The 24,352-nt window shown below is 43.7% G+C and overlaps 1 long non-coding RNA gene and 1 pseudogene across 1 annotated transcript; one reads left to right on the plus strand and one right to left on the minus strand.

Annotated features, from left to right (window-relative positions):
- Positions 1-2,240: 2,240 nt before the first annotated feature.
- On the minus strand, positions 2,241-2,870 carry LOC115323138 (annotated as a pseudogene).
- A 9,349-nt stretch (positions 2,871-12,219) lies between these two features.
- Positions 12,220-13,748, plus strand: LOC121047834. Its single transcript, XR_005798688.2, has 2 exons — positions 12,220-12,539; positions 13,581-13,748. It is a non-coding gene; the product is annotated as an uncharacterized LOC121047834 (long non-coding RNA).
- Positions 13,749-24,352: the final 10,604 nt, after the last annotated feature.

A 24,352-nucleotide genomic window follows, 5' to 3' on the forward strand; every position in this document is an offset into this window, starting at 1 on the left:
CTACAATAGAACACAAAAGAAATTGCAATTCACAAAACGTGACAAGAAGAGCTCCTGGTTCACCTGTTTCCATTCTAGTTGCCGCCAAAATACATTGCCAGCCCCCTTTTTGGTTAAACTGAATTTTCCACAAAATAGCTCAGTCCACGTTTGCGTATGGCTCGAATTCACAGTGGAAAAAAGGAAATGCAGATTAAATATTGTACCCAGGTGACAGCAAGCCCAATTCAGTTGCTAAAAACGTAGGAGCACTTTTTTTTATATCTTTTTCTACAGGAGAAAAAAAAAACCAAACAACCAGATCGGGAAGGCAACCTGGCCTTACTTCTATGACCTAAATAGATTCCTTGGGGGCCTGCCAATCAACGATCCAAGCTTAGTGGATGATTCACTATCTGGAGATGTTTTGGAGGTATTTCAGTAATCTCATATGCTTTAAAAAGAACAAAAATGGCTCGCAATTTTTCCACCCGTTTTGGTTTTAGGTGGGCTCTCTGTTGGTACATTAAGGGCCCATAAAACTCTTCCAATAAATATTACTAAGAATTAATGAATGATGTTCAAAACATGCATTGACTTCTTCCTACATGCAAAAAAAAAATTGAGAAACACGAGCAGCCTTCGCCTACCCAACTCGCAGGCAGAATAAGTGACCACATGACCTGGCTGGATTTATATGCCGCCAATGTTTATCATACCCACGCACTGGGGTTGGCCAAGCACAGGGCATGTGCTGAGCTCCAAACGTTGTTAGAGCTTGACTGTTTTCGTCATTCTTTGATTGAAGACGAGTCACTGCCCAATGCTTGTTGAGGCTCTCATTGTTACGAGCTTAAGTCGAGTTGTCTTCAGTCGTCATCACGAGATACACCCCGAGGGTACGTTCAAACTGTGGTTCCCACGACACGTCGTCGTCAAGCGTTTCAAAGGAGAGACTGAAAAAATTCTTGGAATTACTATGTAACAACACAATTTATGGAGTCATGACGTCTCGCTCGGGTATACTTAGGTCATGCTAGGGACAGTATTCCTGCACAAAGTGAAAAACATTCAAACCCAATATCGTAAGTTATACATGTATCTTGAAGTCATGGGCCTTCCTGATGAGCACACATTGGTTTTATCAGGAACCTGAAGACATCTCCCCTGGGGAATTACAGGCGACGGTGGATCCTCCTGAAGAACTGCGAGTGGAACCACAACAATAACAAAAAATGCCCTCCTGCAAACAGGGAGACCTTGTCATGTTGGTCCTCGAGGAGCAGAGGGCACAGAGACAGGAGCTTCGTGAAGCAAGGGAAAGAACGCACAGGAACCGGCAGCACCAGTTTGCGATCATGCAGGAATCTAATGACCTGCAGCGAGAGTTCCTGCAGTACCTAAAATTTAAACCTCCAAAGTAATATCTAAGATATAGCCTCCTTTTTATTTGAGTTTGCGTTCAAAGCATTGGCATACCATGATTGCTTTGATCTTTGTTCGGCTTCGAACCCAATTACAGACGTTTTGTTCAAGGCGGGACAAACACATTGTTTGGGATAAACGTCAGACCCACTACTATTTTCTAAAGGTTTGAGTGACTTGATGGTGAAATGTGGGTACAATACTATTATCTTAAAGATGTGCATCACATACGACTACACCGAAATTCAGTAAAATACCTTTCTTTCAAAGGCACATCAATATGGGCAATTATGCTAAGAAAAAATTGGTTCCTTGCATAATACTACACATGTGGAGAATTAGGATACTTGTTCGTAGGGATAGCGTGAACCTGACAAGGTTAGACTTCCTTGAACTTTCTATGCAAAGTTCGACTGAGGTTCGACTATCATGCACATGTGCAAAAATCAGAACTAGTTGGTGCTGTGTGATGGATGAGGGGTACTGTCAAACATGCTGCAGAAGGTACGTGCTCAGCAGCAAGGTCATTACAATGGCAGTCTATAATGACATCGGTGCAAACTATATATAAAGGAGGTTGTGGTATAGACTATGTCGAAAACATGCTTTGTTCTTGAGGTGACAACAACTGTAGTTAGATTATTTGTTTCCTTTGCATCCTATTCTGTCCTATCTATCTACAAAAAGCAAAATATAATATAATCTAAAAATGCAAAATAAAAGTGGACCTATACTGCTTCCCTGGGACACTCTGGAAGACAATGAATAAGCATTAGGCAAAACATCCTAATAACAAGCACAATTTGCTTGCCAGGGAGAGGTTATTGCTGAACAGATTATAGTGACTCTGCTGAGGCTTGGTTGCGCTTGGGGGGTGGGTTAGCACCAAAGTATGCAACAAGTGCAGTGCGCACTGTGGTGCCACTGTCCGTCTTGGCCTTGGTCTTGCGGCTCGGCTGCTCCAGCTTGTCGTCCTCCTCCACTTTCTGGACCCACTGCTGGTCCGCGCTGCCGTTGAGCATCTCGCAGATGTTGTGCAGAATGCAGCACGCTTGGACGACAGCGTTGACATTCTCAATACAGACCTCCATTCACTTGAGGATGATTCTGAATCGAACTTTCAGACGTCCAAACGCGTGCTCCACAACACACCTGGCCTTGGAAAGGGCATAGTTGTAGTCGCCTTTGTCTTGAGGATGATTCAAACTATGGGGAAAAGGCTTCATCAGGTTACTAGTGAGAGGGAAAGCCTGATCGCACAGGACGATGGGTGGCATTTCTGTGCCACCAAGGCTTCTTGGCACAGCCACCTGGCAGTTCTCGAGCAGATGCCCCAACGTAGATCTCGCATACACATCGGCATCATGGCATTTGTCAGGGGAGCCCACGCTGATGTACCGAAAAAGAAACCTGTGGTCCAGAAATGCCAACAGGATGACGCTGTACCTAAACCTAAGTGACCACATGTGAGCAAGGAACAGCAGCAGTACTGCAGCTAAATTAAGTGCTCTTGAAATTGCCACTTTTTGTTAAATGGAGCCTCTTAAGCACAGGTAGAGAAATTAACACAGCCGACATAAGTGCCCTACACCCACGGGCAACTTTCTGTGGGTAAGAAGTCTATTGTAGGGAGAGGGTGCGTTCATCACTTTTCATGCGCTTTCCTCCCTTCGTTTCAACACACAAAATTGTCCGCGAGGGTAGTGACATCATGTCTGTAATGCTGCTCGAAGGTGTAAGGTGGCAAGAGAACGAGAATGGCGCCTGGTGTGACTGCGCCAGCATAGACTTTAGTTTTATCCGTATGTTTGAAACACAAATTATAAAAATTGCTTAGCCTTTCCAAGTACCAAATTGCTTGTTGTTGAATATGGGCTTTATGGCGCAAAGCTACTATGGCCATACTGCACCAAGCTTGTTTAGTTGAAACATACGCAGGACTTCTTTTTTACAAATTATCTAAAAAAAGGTTCATGTTACAAGGTTAAAAGTCATAGAATTAAAATTACAACTTTAGTATAGGAAGCCGGTTTTTCTTAAGTAATTTATGACACGATCAAACGGTACTATAGGAGTCTCCCCAATTAGCAGCGCTGGGTGAAAAGGAATCTGGTGTGAAAAAACTCGGGGAAATGTGTACGTCGTTCTTGCTCAAGCCCTGGGCACAGCCACAAAATGTGTAAAATTGTTAAATGCTCCCCACAGTCATCACACAGAGGTGGGGCTTCCCCCCTGAGCAGATGTTTAAGGTAGGACTGACCCATTCTAAGACGACACAAAATAACTTCATGGTGGCAGGTTCTGTCGGATGCACTCTCCCACATACCAAGAGCTGGTTTAATCCTGTGAAGTTTGTTTTCGCATTCCAGACTCCACTCCGACTGCCATAGCTGGAAAACTAATGATTTTACTAAGGGCTTCATGTCTTGAAATGGAATCTGTGAGGTAGTTGGCAGTAGGTGCTTAGAGCTAGTGGCCAATTCGTCTGCTCTTTCATTACCTAGGATCCCCACATGGCTAGGCACCCAGCAGAATTTTATGTCTCGGCCAAGCCGCAGACCACATTGTACCTTAGATCGGACAAGTTGTGCCAATCAATTTTTACTTCCCTTCATTGAGCAAAGTGTGGTGTGCACGTCTTGAGAATTTACGAATAAAATAAATTTCATTGTCTTGCTGGTGAGAATATACTCCAAGGCCATCAAAACTGCATAGAGCTCTGCCGTGTAAATACTAGCACATTCCTTGAGACGCTGAACCTTACTGAATCCTTCAGGGTAAACTGCTCATTCTACAAAATGCAATGATTGGGCACCATCGGTATAAAATTGGGAGTAGTTACTATACTTCTGCACCTCAAGAAATTCTTGCTGAATCACCGCTGGGGGATGTTATGTTTGTTAAGGGGGGACACTACCCAGAAAAAATATTTCTGCAAAAAAAATTTGATTTTGAAAAATGACATATTTGTTTCCACCAACATCTAGAGAGTATTCCCAAAAAGTTTAATTAGTTTACACTGCATAGCTAATTTTATATAAATTATTTTGTGTCCACCGAAGCCAAAGAAAAGGTAGGATTTGGAGCACTTTGAATGCATTTTTCTCCATTCCACTTTTTGGTATAAATTCCATTTTAGTCAAACTATCGTTTAATAATGGCAATACAAGGAAGGCTCGTTCTTCACTTTTCATATCTGAAATTTAATAAGGAATGCGGCTATGGAATTTTTTGTTACTTTACAAATGTTTTTTTGTAAACAATGTTGACATTTTGTCGAAGACACACAAAACCAAAAAGTCGGCTAATTTTGCAGAAGTGAAAATTTATAGAAATAGATTACTTTTTTACAAAAAAAAAAACTGTTACATAGCCACACCCTCTAGGCCAGAGGTTTCAAACATGCGGCCCGCGGGCCGCATGCGGCCCTCGAATAGTCTAGGACGCGGCCCGCAAGCACCCGGCTACGAGTCCCGATTCCCACGTCCTGAGCGCTAGAAATGGTATGCGCCATCCGCAGTGATCTCATCTCGCCGAATCATTCTCGCTCGAAAAGTATAGCTCTGCTCTCTTTTCTGTGTTAAATTACCCGCTGTTTTGCTTTATCTTTTGCTTCCCAGCTTTTTGTAATGTGCAACAATTCCACGACTGAGCTACAAGCGCGATCTCTTTGCTGAAGGATGCATCTCGGCTGTGCGAACTGTCGATCAGCAGGAAAAACTGCCGAAGATAAAGCTACAAGAGACAAGCATGGATATTGTAATAGAAATTGTGAGGAAAACGAGAACTCCTAAATTAACTGATTGTTTTTAGAGACATCTTCAGCTTGGTTGATTCCTGAATGAATTGGGCAAGAAAACGGCAGTGTACTTTCTCTCTTGTTCTACTAAAAATGCGAACACATTGGCGGTGCGGTGCCATTTTAGTCATTGTCATCACATCAGGTCAAGGCCGAAAGATGTCATACAAGGAAATCAAATTTAAAAATGACAATGGCGAAACTGAGTTTACAAAAATCATAGAGCACGAGGTCTCTCCTCATTGAAATCTTATGACCCCCACCTCCACCCCGTCTAACGTTGGCCCTCGGCCTTCCCGGGGTGGGCTATCTGGCCCCCACGCTGGAATGAGTTTGAGACCACTGCTCTAGGCATTCTGCTACATATCTAGAAAATAAAAATCTTGAATATAGCGATAGCCTTCTGACGACAGATTAGCTAAACAATGGAGGCGTGTTGCTGATAGACGCCACTCTAATTTCCTTCTCATTTAACCGACAAACCTGAAATTTTGTTATCTAGCACGGCCTCTAGCTTACCCTCTAAATTCCATTAATTTTAAGACAAGGGTTCAAAAGTTGACCCCCCTAGAGGGAGAGTCCCCTTAAAGGGCAACTCCGCTTCTTTTTTTAGTAGTGCAAAACAATACAGTTCTCTTTGTTATCATCTACAAAGCCCACAAAGCAAATATTAAGATGAAATTCCGCCTAGAAGTTTATTAAAATCGCTTTCAAAGTTCAACAAGCACGAATGTGCTGGTTTTGGATGAGACGTGCGAACCAGACAACACTGCCCGGCTGCATTTCCGCTTCCTCCAAATTTCTCCTCCCGGCACGGCCGTGACGTCATCAAGCATGTACAGGTTTTTTTCATTTTGTTTTATTTCCCGGGGAGAGCAGCGCTGACAGCGCCGTGCGGCCGTGCGACGTGAGAAACGTGAACGACGCGCTCGGCCGGCTCCCTTCTGATCAGCCGACGCCACCGACGCCTCGTCGCCTCGTTGAGCGCGGTTTGTGTGTGCGGTGCGTATCGTTGACGTGCGATGCCTGTAAGAAAACGCAAAAGCAACGGCTCTCGGTGTTGTGTCACGGACTGCTCGCATTACCAGTTGAGCAGCCCAGGAGTCCTTTTCCACGAGTTTCCTCCCGCCGGCAGCGAGCGTCGGAAACTTTGGACTGACGCCGTAAACGGATCGGGCTCCACGAAGCCTTTATCTCCAACGGCCCGTGTATTGGTCTGTTCGGATCATTTTTTACCGGAGTGTTACGAGAAGAATCTGCGCGTGTTAGCCGACGGTGGTCTCTCGACGAAGCACTCGAGGTTGAAGCTGGACGCCGTGCCGTCCGTCTTCCGTGGCAAGACAAGTCCCAAAACAGCAGACTGCTCATCGGTGAAACGTCGTCGAACCCCAGTACGTATTTTCGGTTGTTACCGCGTGTTTCTATCGAGCCCTTTCACACTCAAACACTATGCGCATCGCCATAATAGTTTGCACACAGGTTTGACCGAAGCTGCAAGACCGAGCTTGCAGATTTGCTTACACTTTAGCTGGGTGCCTACTGCGAGCCCACATACGCTCGCACTCACTTGGTATTGCTTCATTGCCCCCACAGAGTGGAGACCAAAATACAGATGTAGTGTCTGGTTTGCCGGCAGACGCTACACTTGAGGCTGAATCGTCGCCAGAAGCACCCGCACAGTGCTCTAGACGAGTATGTACTCGTGTTTATATGTTGTTTGTTGTACCTGCCAACACTATCACATGGTGCACCACTCTTACAGAACAGACGCCAAGTGACTGCTGCAATGACAGAGTGCAGCAGAAAGGCTTCTGCACATGGATGGTATTCATGAGTGAGCAACCGAACTAAACTCGGGAATAGTCAGAGGACCTGTGTTTATGCCCACCAATAGCTTCGCGTTGCCGGTCGTTCTGAACAGATCCCCATTGATTGTGCGACTTGTGGTTGCTGCCCACCAATAGCATGTTATTGCTAAGCCTGCTGTGCAGATATTTTGCTTGATTGATTAGTGCTTGTGGTTGTCGAATCTGTGTTGCGGACCCAACCTGAGTTTAGATAAAACCACATGTTCTTGACCTAGAGCTGGGTACTGTCTCTCTTCGACAACGGGTCCAATCGACGGTGTATGTGCACCCCCTAATCGCAGTCATCACAATGCTATCACTTCATGCATCACTCTTGCAGAACAGGAACCAAGCCACTGCCGCTGCACCAGAACACAGCAGCACAGTCCCAGCGTTTGACAGTTTGTCTTCGGATGCTTCGCCCGGTGACAACTCCGAGGAAGCCACGGGAGCTCAAAAGATGCCACTCAGGGGGCCTGTTGACATCCAAGGGAATCAAGTAAGTGCAGAATGATCTAGCAAAGTATGTACTCTTGACAAACAAAATGTAAGGGGGCAAGGGAGCTGGTGGTAAGTTTATCATTGTTGAATAACCTGAGACTTGTCTTTTTTCTGTCTTCACTGCAATCTCGGGTAATTCAACAATTACCTACTTTTTGTCTACTTTGCTGCATGTTAGAATGTCTTCAGATGCTATCACTTCATGTAACACTCTTGCAGAACAGGGACCAAGCCACTGCCCCTGCACCAGAACACAGCAGCGCAGCCCCAGCGTGCAACAGTTTGTCGCATGATGCTTCACCCGAGGACGACTCTGAACTGGACAAGAGAGATTGCCAAGCATCACACAGTGAATCTGTTGACCACCTTCCAGATCAAGTTGGTGCACACTCCAGTGTATTTACATGTGTATTTGTGAGCCGACCACCTAGATGCAGCGCATGGAGCCAGACACATGCAAGTGTGCTATCAAAAGGTACCTGCGTAGGAACCATTTTTAGTCTGTATCCTAAATATTGTTTTTGATGTGCCAGGTAAACAGACATCAAACTTTTGGTCTGCCAGCAGAGGTGTGCAGACCGAAATCCCTTTTGAAACCTCAGTCGAGATTCAGGCGTCAACCACGTTGCCAGGTAGGTGGATGTAGTGACTTTATATAGACTTACTGTTATAAAGAAGTAACCATAAATGAGTTTTGTGTGCAATACACTTTTGTTGAAGATTTAGTACGCCGAAATGTTGGTCCTGAATATTAGTTTGTTTCGCTAGTCACAAGCCAAAGCTCTCCGGGAGACGAAGCTGATATCCCTGGACATCAAGGAACCTCCCCAGAGGGTGGCGGGCAGTCACGCCCGTGGTGTTCCTCGCCTCCATGTGGCATAATCCCAACTCCTTTGGAATTCAATCTCACAACTGAGCTTCTGGGACCCGAGGCTGACCCTTTGGACACCGGCGACGAGTCCAGCAACTTCAATGAGTCAGAGGAGACGTCTACCGAGCCAGACACAAGCTACAGACCCAACGATTCCGTCAACAGCAGTTATGGGGCAGATTCTTCTGACACCAGTGATGACTCCGTGACCTCGGATGATGGAAGACCTCACGAGTATGTGTTTTCTATCTTCTGAGAAACCATAATTTTATACTATGACTAGGATCTAGCTAGGTATTTTTTTGTTATTTTCAAGTGTGACTAAAATAATGAAATAACAAGACAGGAAAAAATATAGAGGGGATAAAAACAACATACTCTGAAATTGGAAGGGTTGTAACTGTACTGCTTGTTTTGTTTCGCAGGGGGTGCAACGTCTCTGCTGAGGCGGCTGACCCTCTGATGGAAAAAAAATATCTGGTCTGTACGTCGAAGCTCCTAGAGTTGTTTTCGATCTGTAAGGGGTGCCTGGCCCCAACAGAGACGAAACTGAAGCAACGGGGGACCCTGCTTCACGCCGTAACTACATGTGTTAGAGGCCATACGACGTGTGGGAAAATCAGCCAACGATTAACGGCAAGGCGCTGATGAACATCATCTTGCCGGCCGCTATAACATACTCTGGCGCCAGCCCTACACGTGTTCTGCGCCTTCTGGGGTCAATAGGTGTCGCTGTGATTGATACACAAGACTCAGTTCTTCAAGGTCCAACGCTGTCTGGTCTTCCCAGCTGCAACAAAGGTGATCACACCTGCAGCTTACGAAATTGCTTGCTCAAAGGTCATTCTTTGTAGTGAAGATTGACGTTTGTGATTTTTTTTTAATTTCAAAGGTCTGGAAAACGGAGCAAACTGTCCTCCTGACATCAATCTGTGGCACTGGCCTTCACTTGGCCGGTGACGGCCGTGCAGACTCACCCGGCTATTCTGCCAAATATGGGACCTATAGCTTGCTAGAAACCAACATCAACAAGACCCTGCACTATGAGGTTGTCCAGGTAAATACTGGTTAAAAAATTTTTTGGAAAAGTACTAGCCAATCGTGTTGCGTACGTGAAATGTTCTGCAATACTCTGCTTTTTCAAGTAGGAAACACAATTTCCTAGCAATTTGCCATACATTTTAAATGCGAAGCATTTCTGAGTGGACTCTTCTCCCTTTGCACAGGGGGCTGGTTGGGTCCATGTTGAAAAAATAGCGCGACTAAGACGAGGACACAACGACGAAGAGAACACAAGACAAAGCGCTGTTTTTTCAACACAAACTCTCACCAACTCGCCCAGTTATCTATCCTGGTTGGGTCGCAGGTCACCACGAGTTCTGTTTGTAATCATGAATGCGCAAGACGCCAGAAGGTGTCGTTCGTGCATTCATGCACAGCACCCTTCACCAGAAGTTTAATGTGTACCATGTGTACACTTCATAGTTGTTCCTAGAATGAAGCGATATTGGTAATGATAAACCTGGCGATCTTCCAGAGCCTTCCATATTCGCGAGCTCCCCTCCGTCAGTGCGCACAGGCGGCTGAGCACCTTCTTGCCTACTTCACGCGTCGCCTACCCCTTCTGGTCATGTGACCTCCCCCCCATACCAATCAGCATTGAGCTTCAAAGCCACGCTACCTTGCACTTCACTTTTCAGGCTTCACAAAATGCTGAGCACCTAGCCAAAGAATCTCACAGTATTAGAACTATTCTTTGGTCATTGCATTGCTTGTGTAATGATTTTGTTACCCTCTTTCTACATCAGTCGAACGAAAATTGGAATTGTTCTTTTATTCTTGTGCTGAGAATAATGTTAAACCAATTAATCATCTAAATACCTAACAGCTCTTTAAAAGGCCCGCAGTTCATTATTTCCCATGGCATTTATCTGAGCAGGAAAAGGCAGCGAGAACGCACAAATATCAGCAGGGATTTTTTCAACAACTAAAATATCAGCCTGGATTGAAACATTGAAACAAACACAAAATAAAGTTTCGGCGAACTTCTTTAACTAGATAATTACTATGTGAGACACATCTTGAGGTATGAAAGAATCCGAAAATAAAACCTATACTGAGAAATGAAATCTAAAGTAGAAATTAGTTTCGGTTTCGCTCCAGAATTAAAACACGCATCCTTGCGTAAATATTATGCTAAACACCGTTCTTGTTTTCAGGGTAAAGAGGTGACCTGCGCCCATAACGCCCTAGCTTCCTCGTATTACCAGAAATAATTTGTGTCGCTCAGTGAAGCCAGCACACTAGACAGCCCTAGCAAAAATTCTAATAGGAATATCTATGAGACTAATAGACATTTCTATGAGACTAATAGGAACTCCTATAAGACTAATAGCAATGCCTATGAGACTAATAACATCTCCTATGAGACTAATAGGAATCCCTATAAGGCTAATAGCAACTTGTATGAGACCAATAGGAATCTCTATGAGACTAATATACATCTTTATCACATAAGTAGAGATGTGTATTAGACTAATACAAAACTGTATTTGTCTAATAGAAATATTTATTAGGTTAATGTATGCCTTCTATTAGAATAATACAAAGTTTCATAGACTAATACAATCATTCTGTTAGTCTTATAGAATAATAATTAGACAAATTTACACATTCTAATAAACAAATGGAATGCTCATTAGACTACTTGTAGCACAGGTATTCTATTACAATATTAAATGGGCATATTAGAACAATTGAAACTCGACACCACCAAATAAGTATGAACGAATAACTGAGATTTATTAAATGTGGAAACCCTTAATTGTGAGCTCGTCCCCGCCGATACTTTGCTGGCAAACAGAGGTTTCTGCTTTGTAATTTTTTTTATCAAACAGGAGTGAATGTTCACAACAAATTGTCTTCATTGGATCTACAACTAAAAAAAACGAAGATGGACCATTCATTCATTCATCTATCCATTTATTGTTCGTGCTCATGAACAGCTTTTGCCTTTGTAATGGAGTTCAATATACATATAGAAAAATGGGGTACGAAAATTCTAGTGATAATTAAGGAAACACTTGAACGCTATACAAGATGGGTTAAAAACGTCACTACCTGGAGCATTTATGGCTCTATAAAAGTTTTGAATATGTGTCATGGGGAAAGTCTGGAAGATTTGATTAATTTCGAGAACCACGAGTTCCAGAAATAACCGGCAAGTTCGAAATTGGAACTTAGTTGTGCCCAATAACAGCAGAGAGAGGAAAAAAAATTACAAGGAAAAAGATGTGTAGGCTCTGTGGCTGTAGGCTCCGTGAACGCAGGATTCGCCGTCGCATTCTTGCGATATCGGTATACTGCCGCTGCGCTTGCCTGCGGCACGGCAGCGCTTGCTCTTTTCCTGCGCTGTAGCTCTGTTGTTCTCGGTATTCGGCGCCAGGCTCCAGGTACTTTTTTCGTTTGCATACGCGGGCATTTTGGTGTGAACGAGAAAGACCTGAAACATCCGAGGAGCCAACCGCCACGGAACCGCCCGAATTGTCCGCCATTTTTCCTTGTTGGAAGATCTATGGCTATGGCTATGGATAGAAGTGGCTACCAGAATGGATTTCATTGCTATTATCCCTGTCACCTTTGCACTGCTGGCATTCGTTCTTGCGGCTGCGAGTTAATTGGAGGCTGCAGGGCGGCATTTGAAACATTAGCAAAATTTGTTCATAAGTATTATAATGCAAATTGTATTTTAAGATTATTTCGTACCAACACGTCAATTTTCACGTGACGGTAGTTGTCGCACTGGTGGCGCCGCAGCGGCAGCATACTGCACATCCTTCAAAACTTCAAATTGACAGCAGTCCTTAATCCCCCGAATCCCCCCAAATGCAAAGTAACACGTGTGTCGGAAAAATCTTATCCTGTCTACTTGTGCGGAAACATGCATGTTTACGTCTGGTTTTAGGACGGCGACGCGAACGTCGTTATTCCGTGTAGCGATATAAAGAATTTGAGCACAGTTGGACTTACGGACTTCAACGCCAACCGTTGGTACGACGTGTGGTGGAAGGACACCAATCAACTGGCTATTTTCGATCCCAAATCATGAAGATGCGTGGTAAGTATCAAAGCATGAAATTTAGTCTATATATATACCTCTTATCTTAGTGTGCGGTGCATTTGTAGTATCTAGAGTGCCTGTTCCGTTCGCAGTTACGACCTGCTTTTTTTTCTCAGCGGTTCTGTGAGGTTGCTGTAGATTTGGTACAAAAAGAATGGCAAAAACGTATGAAAGACCTCTTAGGGATGATGGTCCGGAGGTATTTCTTTCGAAATGTGCATGCTGTTCCCGAAAATTTTATGTATCAGGTTTCTTAACTACCTGCCGTAGCAGTTTCCTCTGTAAATCTTTGTCAAGCTGTAAATAGTGTACCATGGTAAAGGAACTGAAAAGAATTCATACAAACATTTGCTTTGAACTACAAGTGGTCGGAGGCCCAATTCTACCTATTTCAGTCTAAAATATAATTAGTTGATATCGAGTAGGGATGCTCAAAAATTAAAATTTCTGAGAATAGATTCAATATTGCTCTCAATTTGTAATCTTAATTGAATAGTATTTTTTTTTAAAGTTATAATTATTTGCAAATAGTCTAAACAGTTTAGCGCTGCGAGTTTCCCTTAAAGGGGCACCAAAGAGGTTTCTGAGATAGTCCACTCTTGGTCATGCGTCGTGCATCCCAAGAACCTAAACATTATAATCCTGCGATACCGATTTTCGTACTAAAATGTGATAATCAGTTTTTCTGCGATATATCACAGAACTCGAACCGTTGCCAAACGGCGTTTGTCAGCCAATCGAGCGGTGGTTTCTTTCGTCGAGTGATCCCAATGCGAGCTGCTTCTCGGGTTGTTTTGCCAGAACTCCTTACTCAGGTGCATGAAGTGGAGGTTGCGGGGCCTGCGAGAGCTTCCAAATCTAGCCCAGAAATGGTTCGAAAGAGGGTTACCGGATGCTGCTAAATTGTTTTTAGTGGTCGGAGGCCCAAACAGTTTGTGTCCCTCTGGCTTGGACCACCTTGTGATAGCGTTTTGGTGCTCATACAAATTATCTTATGGATACTGTCACTTTCAACTGCAAATTCATTATCTCTTTCAGGCTTCTTTGGGCACTATGTGGACACAACCTGCACCGACGAGACAACACGCAAGGTTTGCAAGGCAGGGATGAACAAGCTTCTGGCTAGGAAGATTGCTGATTTAAATTGAGAGGTTTGCGTGAATGTGAGATTTGTATGAATGGGAGAATAAATTGTATTATCTTAAACAAGCTACACCGTGTACTCTCATTTAGCAAGCCACGTAATGCAGTAGGTAAATAGCATGCCGATATAACTAAAACTAATAGGCTAGACCAATACAACTAATAGGCTAATATAACTAATAGACTAATACTACTAATAGACTAATACAACTAATAGGCTAATACAACTAATAGAGCTAATAGACTAATACAAAGTGTCAATAAACTGATAGGCTATTAGAAATTTCTATTAGAATTTTTGCTAGGGAGGCTCAATTGCAACACGCATCTCCGACCCTCGCTATAACCGCTATTTTGGAAAATGAGTGGCGCTACCTATAATTAGTTGGAGTCGCAAATACACTAACTCATGTTTACAAACTTGCCATACTCTGACTGTGTCCACTTTACTTGGTCGTCGATGCTCATACTCACATGCCAAAGTGCTATACCTCAGCTTGCCATGCATGTACATTTTCTAATTTCTAGGAATTGGGAGCAAGCTTGCTACTGCAGGAAAGACAAAGCGAAACAGCATCCTGAATAACTGGGTGAAGACTGTTCGTGCCCATGTTTATTGGTGTGCTCAAACCAGTAACGACAACGGTGCAATGGTGCTGGCCAAATGGAAGTCGTTGATGCGACATGTCGTAGACGTGCACCAGCACCCTGACCCGATGTACCCTGCGTGCACTCATGCCTCGATAGAGGACCGCTGGTGGCTTCTTGAAGGTAATGCTAATTGCTGTTTGATATATTTGTAATGTTAGCAAACATTAGTATTAGCAAACAAAAGGAAACTGCAGATGCTGGGAACTAGTTTCAGGAAGTGGTTCAATTGGCCGTGGCTTCTGCGTAACCTTGGGTAGATTAAAAAGTGTAATAAACAAAGTGGAGGGTGATGAAACACTGTCTGCTCTTGATTGGATTAGCTGATAATAACATATGCAAAGAAAGAACAGATTCTGTTACTTCTACGCACCTTTTGCACTGCTGAATGAGGTGTATTCGGCGGTAACGTCGTGTGGCTGACTTATGCTGAAAACCAATAATTTTGTAATCTAATATATGTGAAAATATGGATCCTGTGTGACTGTATTTCTTTTGTCCAGAAATTTTTGACTAAATTGTGTGTATCTTCGCGCATTTACTTTACTCTCTGTTGTAATGTCAGAATGCATGAGCTGCCTAGGCCATTTTGCAATACCATAATTATGGTATAGCAGCAATTTTTATTTTTAACCAGCAGACTTATTTTGATGTCATGAAGACACACAGAATAAGAAAGCCAAATTTTGAGTTTGCACAGAGGAACTGTAGACATGACCCAGGAAGTGCTCTATGTGCATTGCCCCAGCGATTAATGTGGCGCTGTTTCTAATTGCAGGATCTGAGCCATACATCGCACTGGAAAAAGTTGTGATGTCGCATCAGCTTTTGAAAGACATTCCAAGGATCTCTGGAGATGGCCAGACGTACCGCTTGGAGTCTTTCCACAGCCTGCTCATCAGGTTTACACCCAAGTCAACTCACTTCACTGTAGAGGGCATGGTGGCACGGTAAGCTGAAATAGCGTGGTTTGCTGATGCCACACTGTTTCCCTTTATATTTGCATATTGTGAAGTATGCTAAGAACATATTTATAGTCATGGGCCATATTTGGAATCTGAAAACTTTTCGAGAAAAAATCGGCAAACATCTGTACACACGTGAAAACCTTGCAAAGATTTTGGTTTTATTCCACGGTCATTCATACAAAACTAAACACAAAGCTTGTACTGGACCTTACAATCCAAAACTCCAGATCCTCCCAACCTTTCTAAACTTTTGCATGTGTCTTAAACACACAAATCAGCATTTTTAAAGGTAAAAATGAAAAATTGCAAACATATAAGACTCCTACGTGCATGCAAAACTGGCCTTGAATCGAAGAGCCAGCGTAGTTATATTAATGTTACCAGGCACGCAGCCAGGATTTTGTTTTGGGGGAGGCCCGCCCATGAAAAAATGCTGTATGAGGGGGAGAAGGAGAGGAGGCCCCAGCAAAATTTCAAGGGGGGGGGGGCAAAATGGCCCCCCCACCCCCTGGCTATGTGCCTGATTGTTACCTCTTCTGGTGGAGGCTCAGTATAAACATTGTTTTTACAATATTGAACGATTTCCACACATGAAAATCACTTTGATGCAATGATCCTGTAGAATAGCAATAAACAAGAAAATATGTTTTAAAAAGCAGAAAAAAATGTTTTTACAAAAGTAAAGTGTGCGAGATTCGGCAACCCTGCCCAATGTGTGTAAAGGCTCAGCAGACAATTACACACCATTCGGAAAAAGTTTGGCCCATCACTAGCAAACTATCGTGCCTGTTCTGTATTGCCTTCACAGGACTTCCATTGCTGTCCTCCACTACAATGAAAATTCAGAACGGAAACAAGCCAAAACAAAAGACAGCAAGGAGCGGTATGCACTCCAATACCCGAAGGCGAGAAAAGGCAAATGGGTTGTAAAACAAATCATGGAGCCTGCGTCATACGGTAAATGGAAACATTTTTATTGATAGAATGGCTGGGGTTTAATCACCACCATTCTTTACGTAGATTATGTCCACAAGCTTCTCAGCTGCTGCCTGGAGTTGGCGGAAGCCGTCCCCACCTACAAGGAGGCCGAGGCCGCCTATGTTCCCTGCTCTCAAAGGCAGCCCCTCTGCAGTGCATCCCAGAGGCCGAACAAGGAAGCTGCAGTCCTAGCCCACAGGACCCGGTTTCACACTCAACAACGCCAGGGCCAATGTTAGGCATGGGTGAGGAAATTGGCAATATTTTAAATTAAGTATTCTTACTACGGATGACAAATTAACTGAGTGTATTCTACTATTGAATGAATAAAGAACTTGTATGCTAGCTAGAATTTGCATAATATGTGTACACAAGTTTGACTGACAGTTTTGCTTTATTTCTGAAATGAATGAATGTTTTATAACCTTTCAAAATCAACTTCTTTATTCTGTCCCGTAAGCAATTATAATTTAACTGTAGAAATAATGGGGCAGATGCCAGCGAGCTGATGAACTTTCATCATTGTAAAACTGAAGACTTGCGGAAAAAACGAAACAAAAAAGAGTCAGCACAGAAACAGTTGAGGTTTGGGCTAGCTCATATGTCATGGTTAAAAATTAAAAGCAGGGGAAAGGCATGAACAAGAATGACCTTGCACTTTTTTTTTAATTTTTAACCATAAATTACCCAATAGCCCAAACTTCAAATGTGTCTGTGCTGTCCCTTTTTTGTTTTGTTTTTCCGAAGTCTCGGCTTTTACAATGTTGACAATTTAGCTCTTTTGTTTATACAGCGTGTACACTACCACTTCAATCCCACTTTGGACGGTCCGCAAAAATCGGTTTCTCAACATATCCAGCTCGGATTTACTACACAGGTGCAGTTAAGCAGTGCATGCCGGGAGGAATTTAAAATATCGTCAAATAAACTTGCCTTCTTCAAGAAATAAAATCCACCTGGGTCACCCGCAAAACGGCTTCATAGATTGCCCGAAACAAGTTATTCTTTTTTCTTATTACTTGAACAAGGCAAGTTTATTTGATGATAATTTAACTCCCTCTGTGCACCTTTGTAGTAAATCCAAGTGCAATACGTTGAGAAACCGATTTTTGTGGACCATTCAAAGTGGGATGAGAGCGTTTGTGCACATGCTGCATATAATAGATCAGGTACAGGCATGGACAGTGATCAACAATACTGGAATCCCCTATATGTTGCAGATGGAAATCGCTCCCGGATCTTGCCGACCACACAGCATGGGAGCCTGACACGGCGGTGACGGCCCAGCTTCCCCCAGACCCACCACACGAACTGCTTGTAGGCTGTAAATCTGTATGTTCTGCAAATGGTATGTCCACAGACACTCATTAGTTTGCGAAAACAATCACGTACTGCGGTGCATGTTGGGAACAGACAAGCAATGCAGTGTAATGAACATGTGATGCTGATGAACTTTCCATAGAAGTTCAGGAGCCCCAGATATGCCCAGAGTTCTTTTTGGTCTTTGGGCGTCTTCGCCTGTAGGATAGCATCCACCTTCTTGGGATTTGGGTGAATTCCTTGTTGGTCTGCAACATGTCCTAGGTAGGTACTCGATAGAGTCCTGCATGAAGCAGCATTTTTCTTTCCCTTGAGTTTTTGCCATATGTGATGTTGATCGTTCTTGAAAGTTACCACAATGTCATCCTGAAATGCACCTGTGTATGTTAAGTTCCCAATGAGTTCTTCGATGATGCGTTGGAAGATAGCTGATGCTGGGGGTTATTCCAAATGGCACTCTGTTCACCTGATAGAGCCCTTTATGTGTGTTGATCACTGTGAGATCTCTTGATTCTTCTGTTCAGGGGATCTGGAAGTAGGCTTGTCTGCAATCCAGCTTAGTGAACTTCTCTCTCCATGACCAGTCTTCACAAAGAGATCTTCAGTATTGAGTGTAACCTTGTAATTCCCGCATATGCCAGCAAACTTGTCCGTTTGCCTTCATCACTGGAACAATTGGAGTCGCCCACTCACTCCTCATCACAGGAGTGATTATGTGCTTTTCCTCAAGACGTAATCTTTTGTCGGAGGGCGTATGGAACTAACCTTGGTCTGAGAAGCTTTGGTTGAGCATCATCATTCACGCCGATTTTCATGGCATAGTTCATCAGCTCTCGGACCTTCTAAGATGGAACTGTGTTCCTGTTGCACTCTTGCGATAGTTAAGGTTTCTGCGCGCACGTTGTGCACTTGTTTCTAGTTCACTTGAAAATCCTGAAGCAATGCCCGTCCCAGTGTGGGAGGTCCCCCTTTCTTCACCACTTGAATTTTATGATGCATGACTTGCCCGTTTTACTGCATCTCCACTTGAACCATTCCCTCTGGAATGATGGGCTTGCCAATGTATGGCTTCAGCGTTATTCCCAAAGGTTTCAACTGGATGTCTGGAAGAATTTCTTGAAACGCCTCCAGGTTGATCACAGTCACGGGTGAGCCTGTGCCAATCTCTATCTGAAGAGGGTTGTTGCAAATCTCCACAGGTACTGTGATGAATTTCGGGCAGCTTGAGTCAATGAAATAAAACGGAGTTTCGGCTTCCGAGTTCTATGTAGTGACATGGTTGGTAAAGCTTGGCTTGTCCTTTCTTCTTGAGTCTTGAGGATCTCGTTTCCTGTCACGGCAGACCATTTGGAAGTGTCCTGTTCTTCCGCATATTACAAGCCGTGTTCTTTGCAAAGCAGCTTTCAGGGTTGTGATTGGTCTTGCCGCAACGGTGACATGGGGTCCTGCTTGTGCAAGATTTTCAACTTGTGAAGCGCCTAAAAAACACGAGACAGGACCAAGCGCTGCGCTTGGTCCTGTCTCGTCTTACTCATGTCCTCGTTGTTTAGGCGCTTCACACGTCAAACGTGTACCGACTAGCCCACCTATCCATTTTACTGCAAGATTTTCCTCTTCCCTCGCTTGCTTTTTTCGGAAATGATGTCTTGTATTTTTGTCCTTGCACCAAGCGATTGATATCTTGTTGGGTCTTGGTCTCGCTCCTTATTTCCTTTGCATCCTTCATGGCTACCTCCATCGAAGTGGCAAGATGCGCTGCTGCCTTGAATGTTGGTGTCAGTTCAACCGGCAGTTTTTCGAGAATGTTTCCGTCCTTGATGCCAATAATGAGCTTGTCTCGAAGTCGGTCGTGGAGGGAAATACCAAAGTTGCATTGCAGCGAAAGCTGTTTGAGTGCAGCTACGTAGTCTGCGATGGTTTCGAATTCCAACTACTTCCAGTGATGGAATTTGTAGCATTCAACCATTTGATTGGGCATCAGGTCGACGTGGTTCTACCCCAGTCGAACGGTCACATGCGCAATCGTTACAGGACGATTCGTCGGATAGGAATATTCGTCACAGGATGACTTGTCATGCAGGCAACTGGTCACATCGATCGGGCAGGGGACGATAGTAAACTTCAACAACTGCCCACATTCCCTGATGAGGAGTTTCACAACTTCCCCCTGTTACATAAAGCAGTAGATAAAAAAACTAATTGTACAATACTCATCCGCTTTTCCTTGCATTATATTACGAGTCTTCAGCAGGGTGATCTCAGTTGCTGGCTTGATTGAGCAATAATCCAACTGGCAGCCAAATTGGTTTTAAGTTTTGCCTTGCATACACCTATTCGACAAAACCAATACGTATCGGAATTCGTTCTGCTGAATGTGTACGAGTACCCCAAGTGCAGCATCATGGCTCTATGTACAATACTCATCCGCTTTTCCTTGCATTATATTACGAGTCTTCAGCAGGTTGATCTCAGTTGCTGGCTTGATTGAGCAATAATCCAACTGGCAGCCAAATTGGTTTTTAGTTTTGCCTTGCATACACCTATTCGACAAAACCAATACGTATCGGTATTCGTTCTGCTGAATGTGTACGAGTACCCCAAGTGCAGCATCATGGCTCTACCTCTCTGTTGCGATCACTTCCATCTTTTTGAATGTAGTCCGAGTTCAAAAATAGTCGCTCTTATATGGCCTCCGCATTCAACGTTCAGGACGGACCCAGAAGCTAAAACGTCTGTTACAAATTCTTTGACCTTGGGAAGCGAAAGACATGCTAAGAGGTGACCCACTTTGTCAGGTCGAACCAACATTCAATGTTCGGGTCCGAACCAGAAGCTAACATGTCTGTTACAAATTCTTCGCCTTTCGGGAGCCAAAGACATCCTAAGATATGAGGTGAGCCACTTCGTCCGCCCAAGCAAAATTGAACAATACATTTTTGGGGAACAAACTATTGTGGGACCGGTAGGCCATGTGACGAGTCATCCTATATGATGAATGTTCCAGTGTGACGAATCGTCCTGTGACAACTGTGCATGTGACGAATGGACCGTATCCCATACGCAGACCATAAGTACGATTTCTAATCAAACTCTTCAATTTTCCCGATGCGAGGCATTCTTTAGGTTTGAGATCGGGCATCACTCACGTTACCGCTGTCTCCTTTGTCGCTCAGTTGTTTATATCCGTCTTTGTTGCATGGATCTCATCCTCGTTGCCAGTGTGATTGATGTGCCGGTTAATTTGGGACAGTGCAGGATATATTTATTTAACTGTTAGGTTACAATCAAGCCCTGCACACTTGGAAAAAAACAGACTGGGCATGGTCGCAGACCATGCCCAGTCTGTTCTTTTACAGGCGTGTGGTGCTTCTCCGTGGCTCGCTCTCCCCCGCCAGCGTCTTCGGTACACCCGCTGTTGCCTTAGCTCAATAGGATGTGTTCGCTATACGTGGCAAACATGAACATAATACATGGCAGAACCCAATGATTTTCCTATTTAGGATTTGAAGTGTTTTTGTACCGAAACAGATTTATCAAGGGGGGAATCTATCCTTTGCAATATATACTACCCGAGAATTGATTTCACAGGCAAGCAGTGCATTAAAACATAACTGTTATCAAAAAACTGGTCTTACTTGTTCTGGTCCCTAGCTGCTGGCTCGAAATAAATGGGCTCATAAGACGAGAGCTGCTCATAGGCTATATTGAGCAGCCTCTCGTCCAAACACACGAGTCTGAAGAGTGCGCCGTCTGTGATACATTTCCCCACAATCTTTCCGGCTACTTTCGGAATGTCACGGCAACAGTGCCCCTCTTCTTGGGGGCAGCTTTCACAGGTGCACCTGGAAGAGCGTAAACCACAAAAGAATTGTATTTTATCCGCAAAGCTTCACTGCAGCTGCCACAACCATCAAGTGTTGTTTCATTCCTATAATTGTGGGCTTTCTTAGTTTGCTGTGACATCTATCATGAGCCAATTCTAGTGGATGTGAAATTCTGAACAGATAACTGAAATAAAAATGATTTTGTAGATACCTTTGGTTGTTTTCTGCCAATCAGAAGTAGTACTTATATACTGATTGACACAAGGCATGCGTGGACTGATTAAATAATGTACCGGACTTGTGACACGGGGATGTGCTCTCTGGCACGTCGTTCCCTCGCTGGTAGTGGAGGGTCAAACCGGTACGGATCGGGGACATGTATTGCCCCTTGCAGCAAACCTCCAAAGTCTGCCTCGCGGGGTAGGCTGTCGTCGCTGATCTGACATTTGTGCTGAAAGTAAGCATATGGATTAATTGTCAGATTCTAAAAAAAACGGCCATAGAGGCCCACTGAAGAGGAACACATGCCTGCTAAGATGTAAATGTGTATTCAAGGTAAGTTTTAACTTTATACGTTGAGCTGCTTATTTTTTAGTGTCTCGAAATAAAGTTACCGGTCTAAAATCTGCAATGGAGATATTGACTTGAAATTCCCAGTTGAAACTCCAGCTCCCAGTACGAAAGAAATAATAATAAAAAAAAAACAATTGGGGCCTTTTCCTTTGAACTTGGAATTGAGAACTAAAATTTTAATGTCCAAATCTGACCAGTAAAAGACTTATTCAAGGTAGGTTTCTACTTATATGAGAGTCCCTGATTTTTGCTCGCAATATTAAAGTCAAAATTTTTTAAATGCCTGAGCGTATGTGCTTTAATTCTGCATTCCTGCTTGAAGGAGCCAATAATACAATTGATCTCAAACTAATTACGTCATACAGCGACTTCATATAAAGAAAGTAATATTATATGGTAGCTTACATAATGTCACTAACCACGGTCGGCTTATGCTAATAATACTTCACTCTTATCCACTGGCCACAGAAAAGTGAATGCAAATTTTGTTGTTTGCACCATGCAGTACGTCTGCACACGTTTCGTAAGATTTACACGCGATATTTTTCTAGCATAGGCGATGCAGAGGGGTGGCTCTATTGTTTCCGTTTCGCAAAAACCAACGAAACGAGTGGCCGCCGCCCGTGTACGGCATCGCTGTTTGACTCGAGCACATCGCTTTGGCATAAATACGTGTTGTGCGATTGATGCAAGAAGGGCACTTCAGTGAAACGCAACATAATTTGCGATCGTGAGCTTTCGAGAGGTCATACCCTTCACGCGGCGTTCACACGGATCCGCTTCCACACAAATCCGCTTCCAGTGTGAATGAGCGGGCGCTAACACGGCATCGGCGCTTTCTCGCGTTTTGCTGCAACAGTCAAATTATGAGTGGAAAGGTTTACCATCTGAGCTGTTGACGAGATGAGCCAGTTTTGCCAACAAACGGGGACAGTCCTATACACGTACATTAAACGCACTGAAACAATAATTTTAACTACACACAATTTAAGTTTCAGCAGAAATTGCCGGCGACAAAATACTAAAAGCAAGACACGTCTGAACCTCAGACTCGACAAAGCGTATTTACGTGCGCTTTCTTAGAGTTTGCCTTCCACGAATTCCTACAAATTATGCTTTCGGGGAAACTTACCTTTTCGTGTGTTTTTCCCACGAAATCTGTCGGACAAAACGATGTAGCGGCGGCACGTGCTCTGCAGACGACGCGACGATGACTGCGAAGCACATGTCCGTGCGATAGGTCACGTGACCCCTTGTATATCACGTGGGTGTACATGCTCAGTGATGCCGAAGACACAATGTTGTCCGGCTTCGTCACCGTTTCGGTTTCGTTTTGCGATCATGGCTAAAGTAAAATTGCACGAAAAATATTTTATTTTTCGCGAAACAAAAGATTGGGGATCGTTTTTGAGTGCTTCTTTCTTAAAGCAAAATCAGTCACTATCTCGAAATTTTCTAAATTGAGCGGAGTTGCCCTTTAAGGTGTTCAAAAGCTCAACATCTTCCTTGTGGCCTTTGCACTGTGTAATCCCTAAACTGCATCCCTGACTATGCAAGAAATTTCAGCTAGTGACTCTTCTTTGGTGTGGCTCAAAGCCTGATGTTAATACCTTTCTTCGACCGTTTTGTACAGAAGTGAAAAAACTCGCATTGCAGGGTTTGAGATGGACTCATCCTGTAACTGGACGACAACTGATATCCCGTATTTTTGCACCAGTCACATCTGTGGACGCCGTAACAAAGGCTCTGCTGCAGAATATTTGCCAGTTTAATGGCTTGCATGGGTGCTCTCTAAGTAAGGCCCCTGGAAAAACTTGTCAGCACAATGGCTCCCCCGATCATGGATTTACGTTCCTGGTATGCATGCTTTGCGAACGGGGAGTGGCATGAAGCAGCAGGCTGTACAGGCTGCGAATAGCCAAAGCGTAGAACAGGGCATAAAAGGGCCGTCTGTATTGAGTTTGATTCCCCGATTTGATGTGGCGTCCAGTTTTGTGATAGATTACACACACTATGTACTGCTAGGGGTTTGATGATGATGATTAGGAGTTTATTGGCGCAACAACAACAAGGGCCATAATGCACCAAACTTAACGTATTTGGAGCATACTATAACAAAAGTTTACTTTGAGGCTACATATTTAGAAATGGTATAAATATCCAGTTTGTTTTAAAAAAGTCTAAGACACGGCTGAAAGGAACTAAAGGTTTATCGCCAAGCAAAAACGAGGGATGAAATGGGAGATGATGCCCAAAAAGTTTGAGCAAACATGATTGACGGAGTGGTTGATAAGACAAACAATGCCACAAAATGTGCAACACGGTCAGAACTTCTCCACAATGTTCACATATGGGA

This window comes from Ixodes scapularis, unplaced genomic scaffold, assembly GCF_016920785.2.
Source record: "Ixodes scapularis isolate PalLabHiFi unplaced genomic scaffold, ASM1692078v2 PGA_scaffold0__279_contigs__length_252992795, whole genome shotgun sequence".
Classification (NCBI taxonomy): domain Eukaryota; kingdom Metazoa; phylum Arthropoda; class Arachnida; order Ixodida; family Ixodidae; genus Ixodes; species Ixodes scapularis.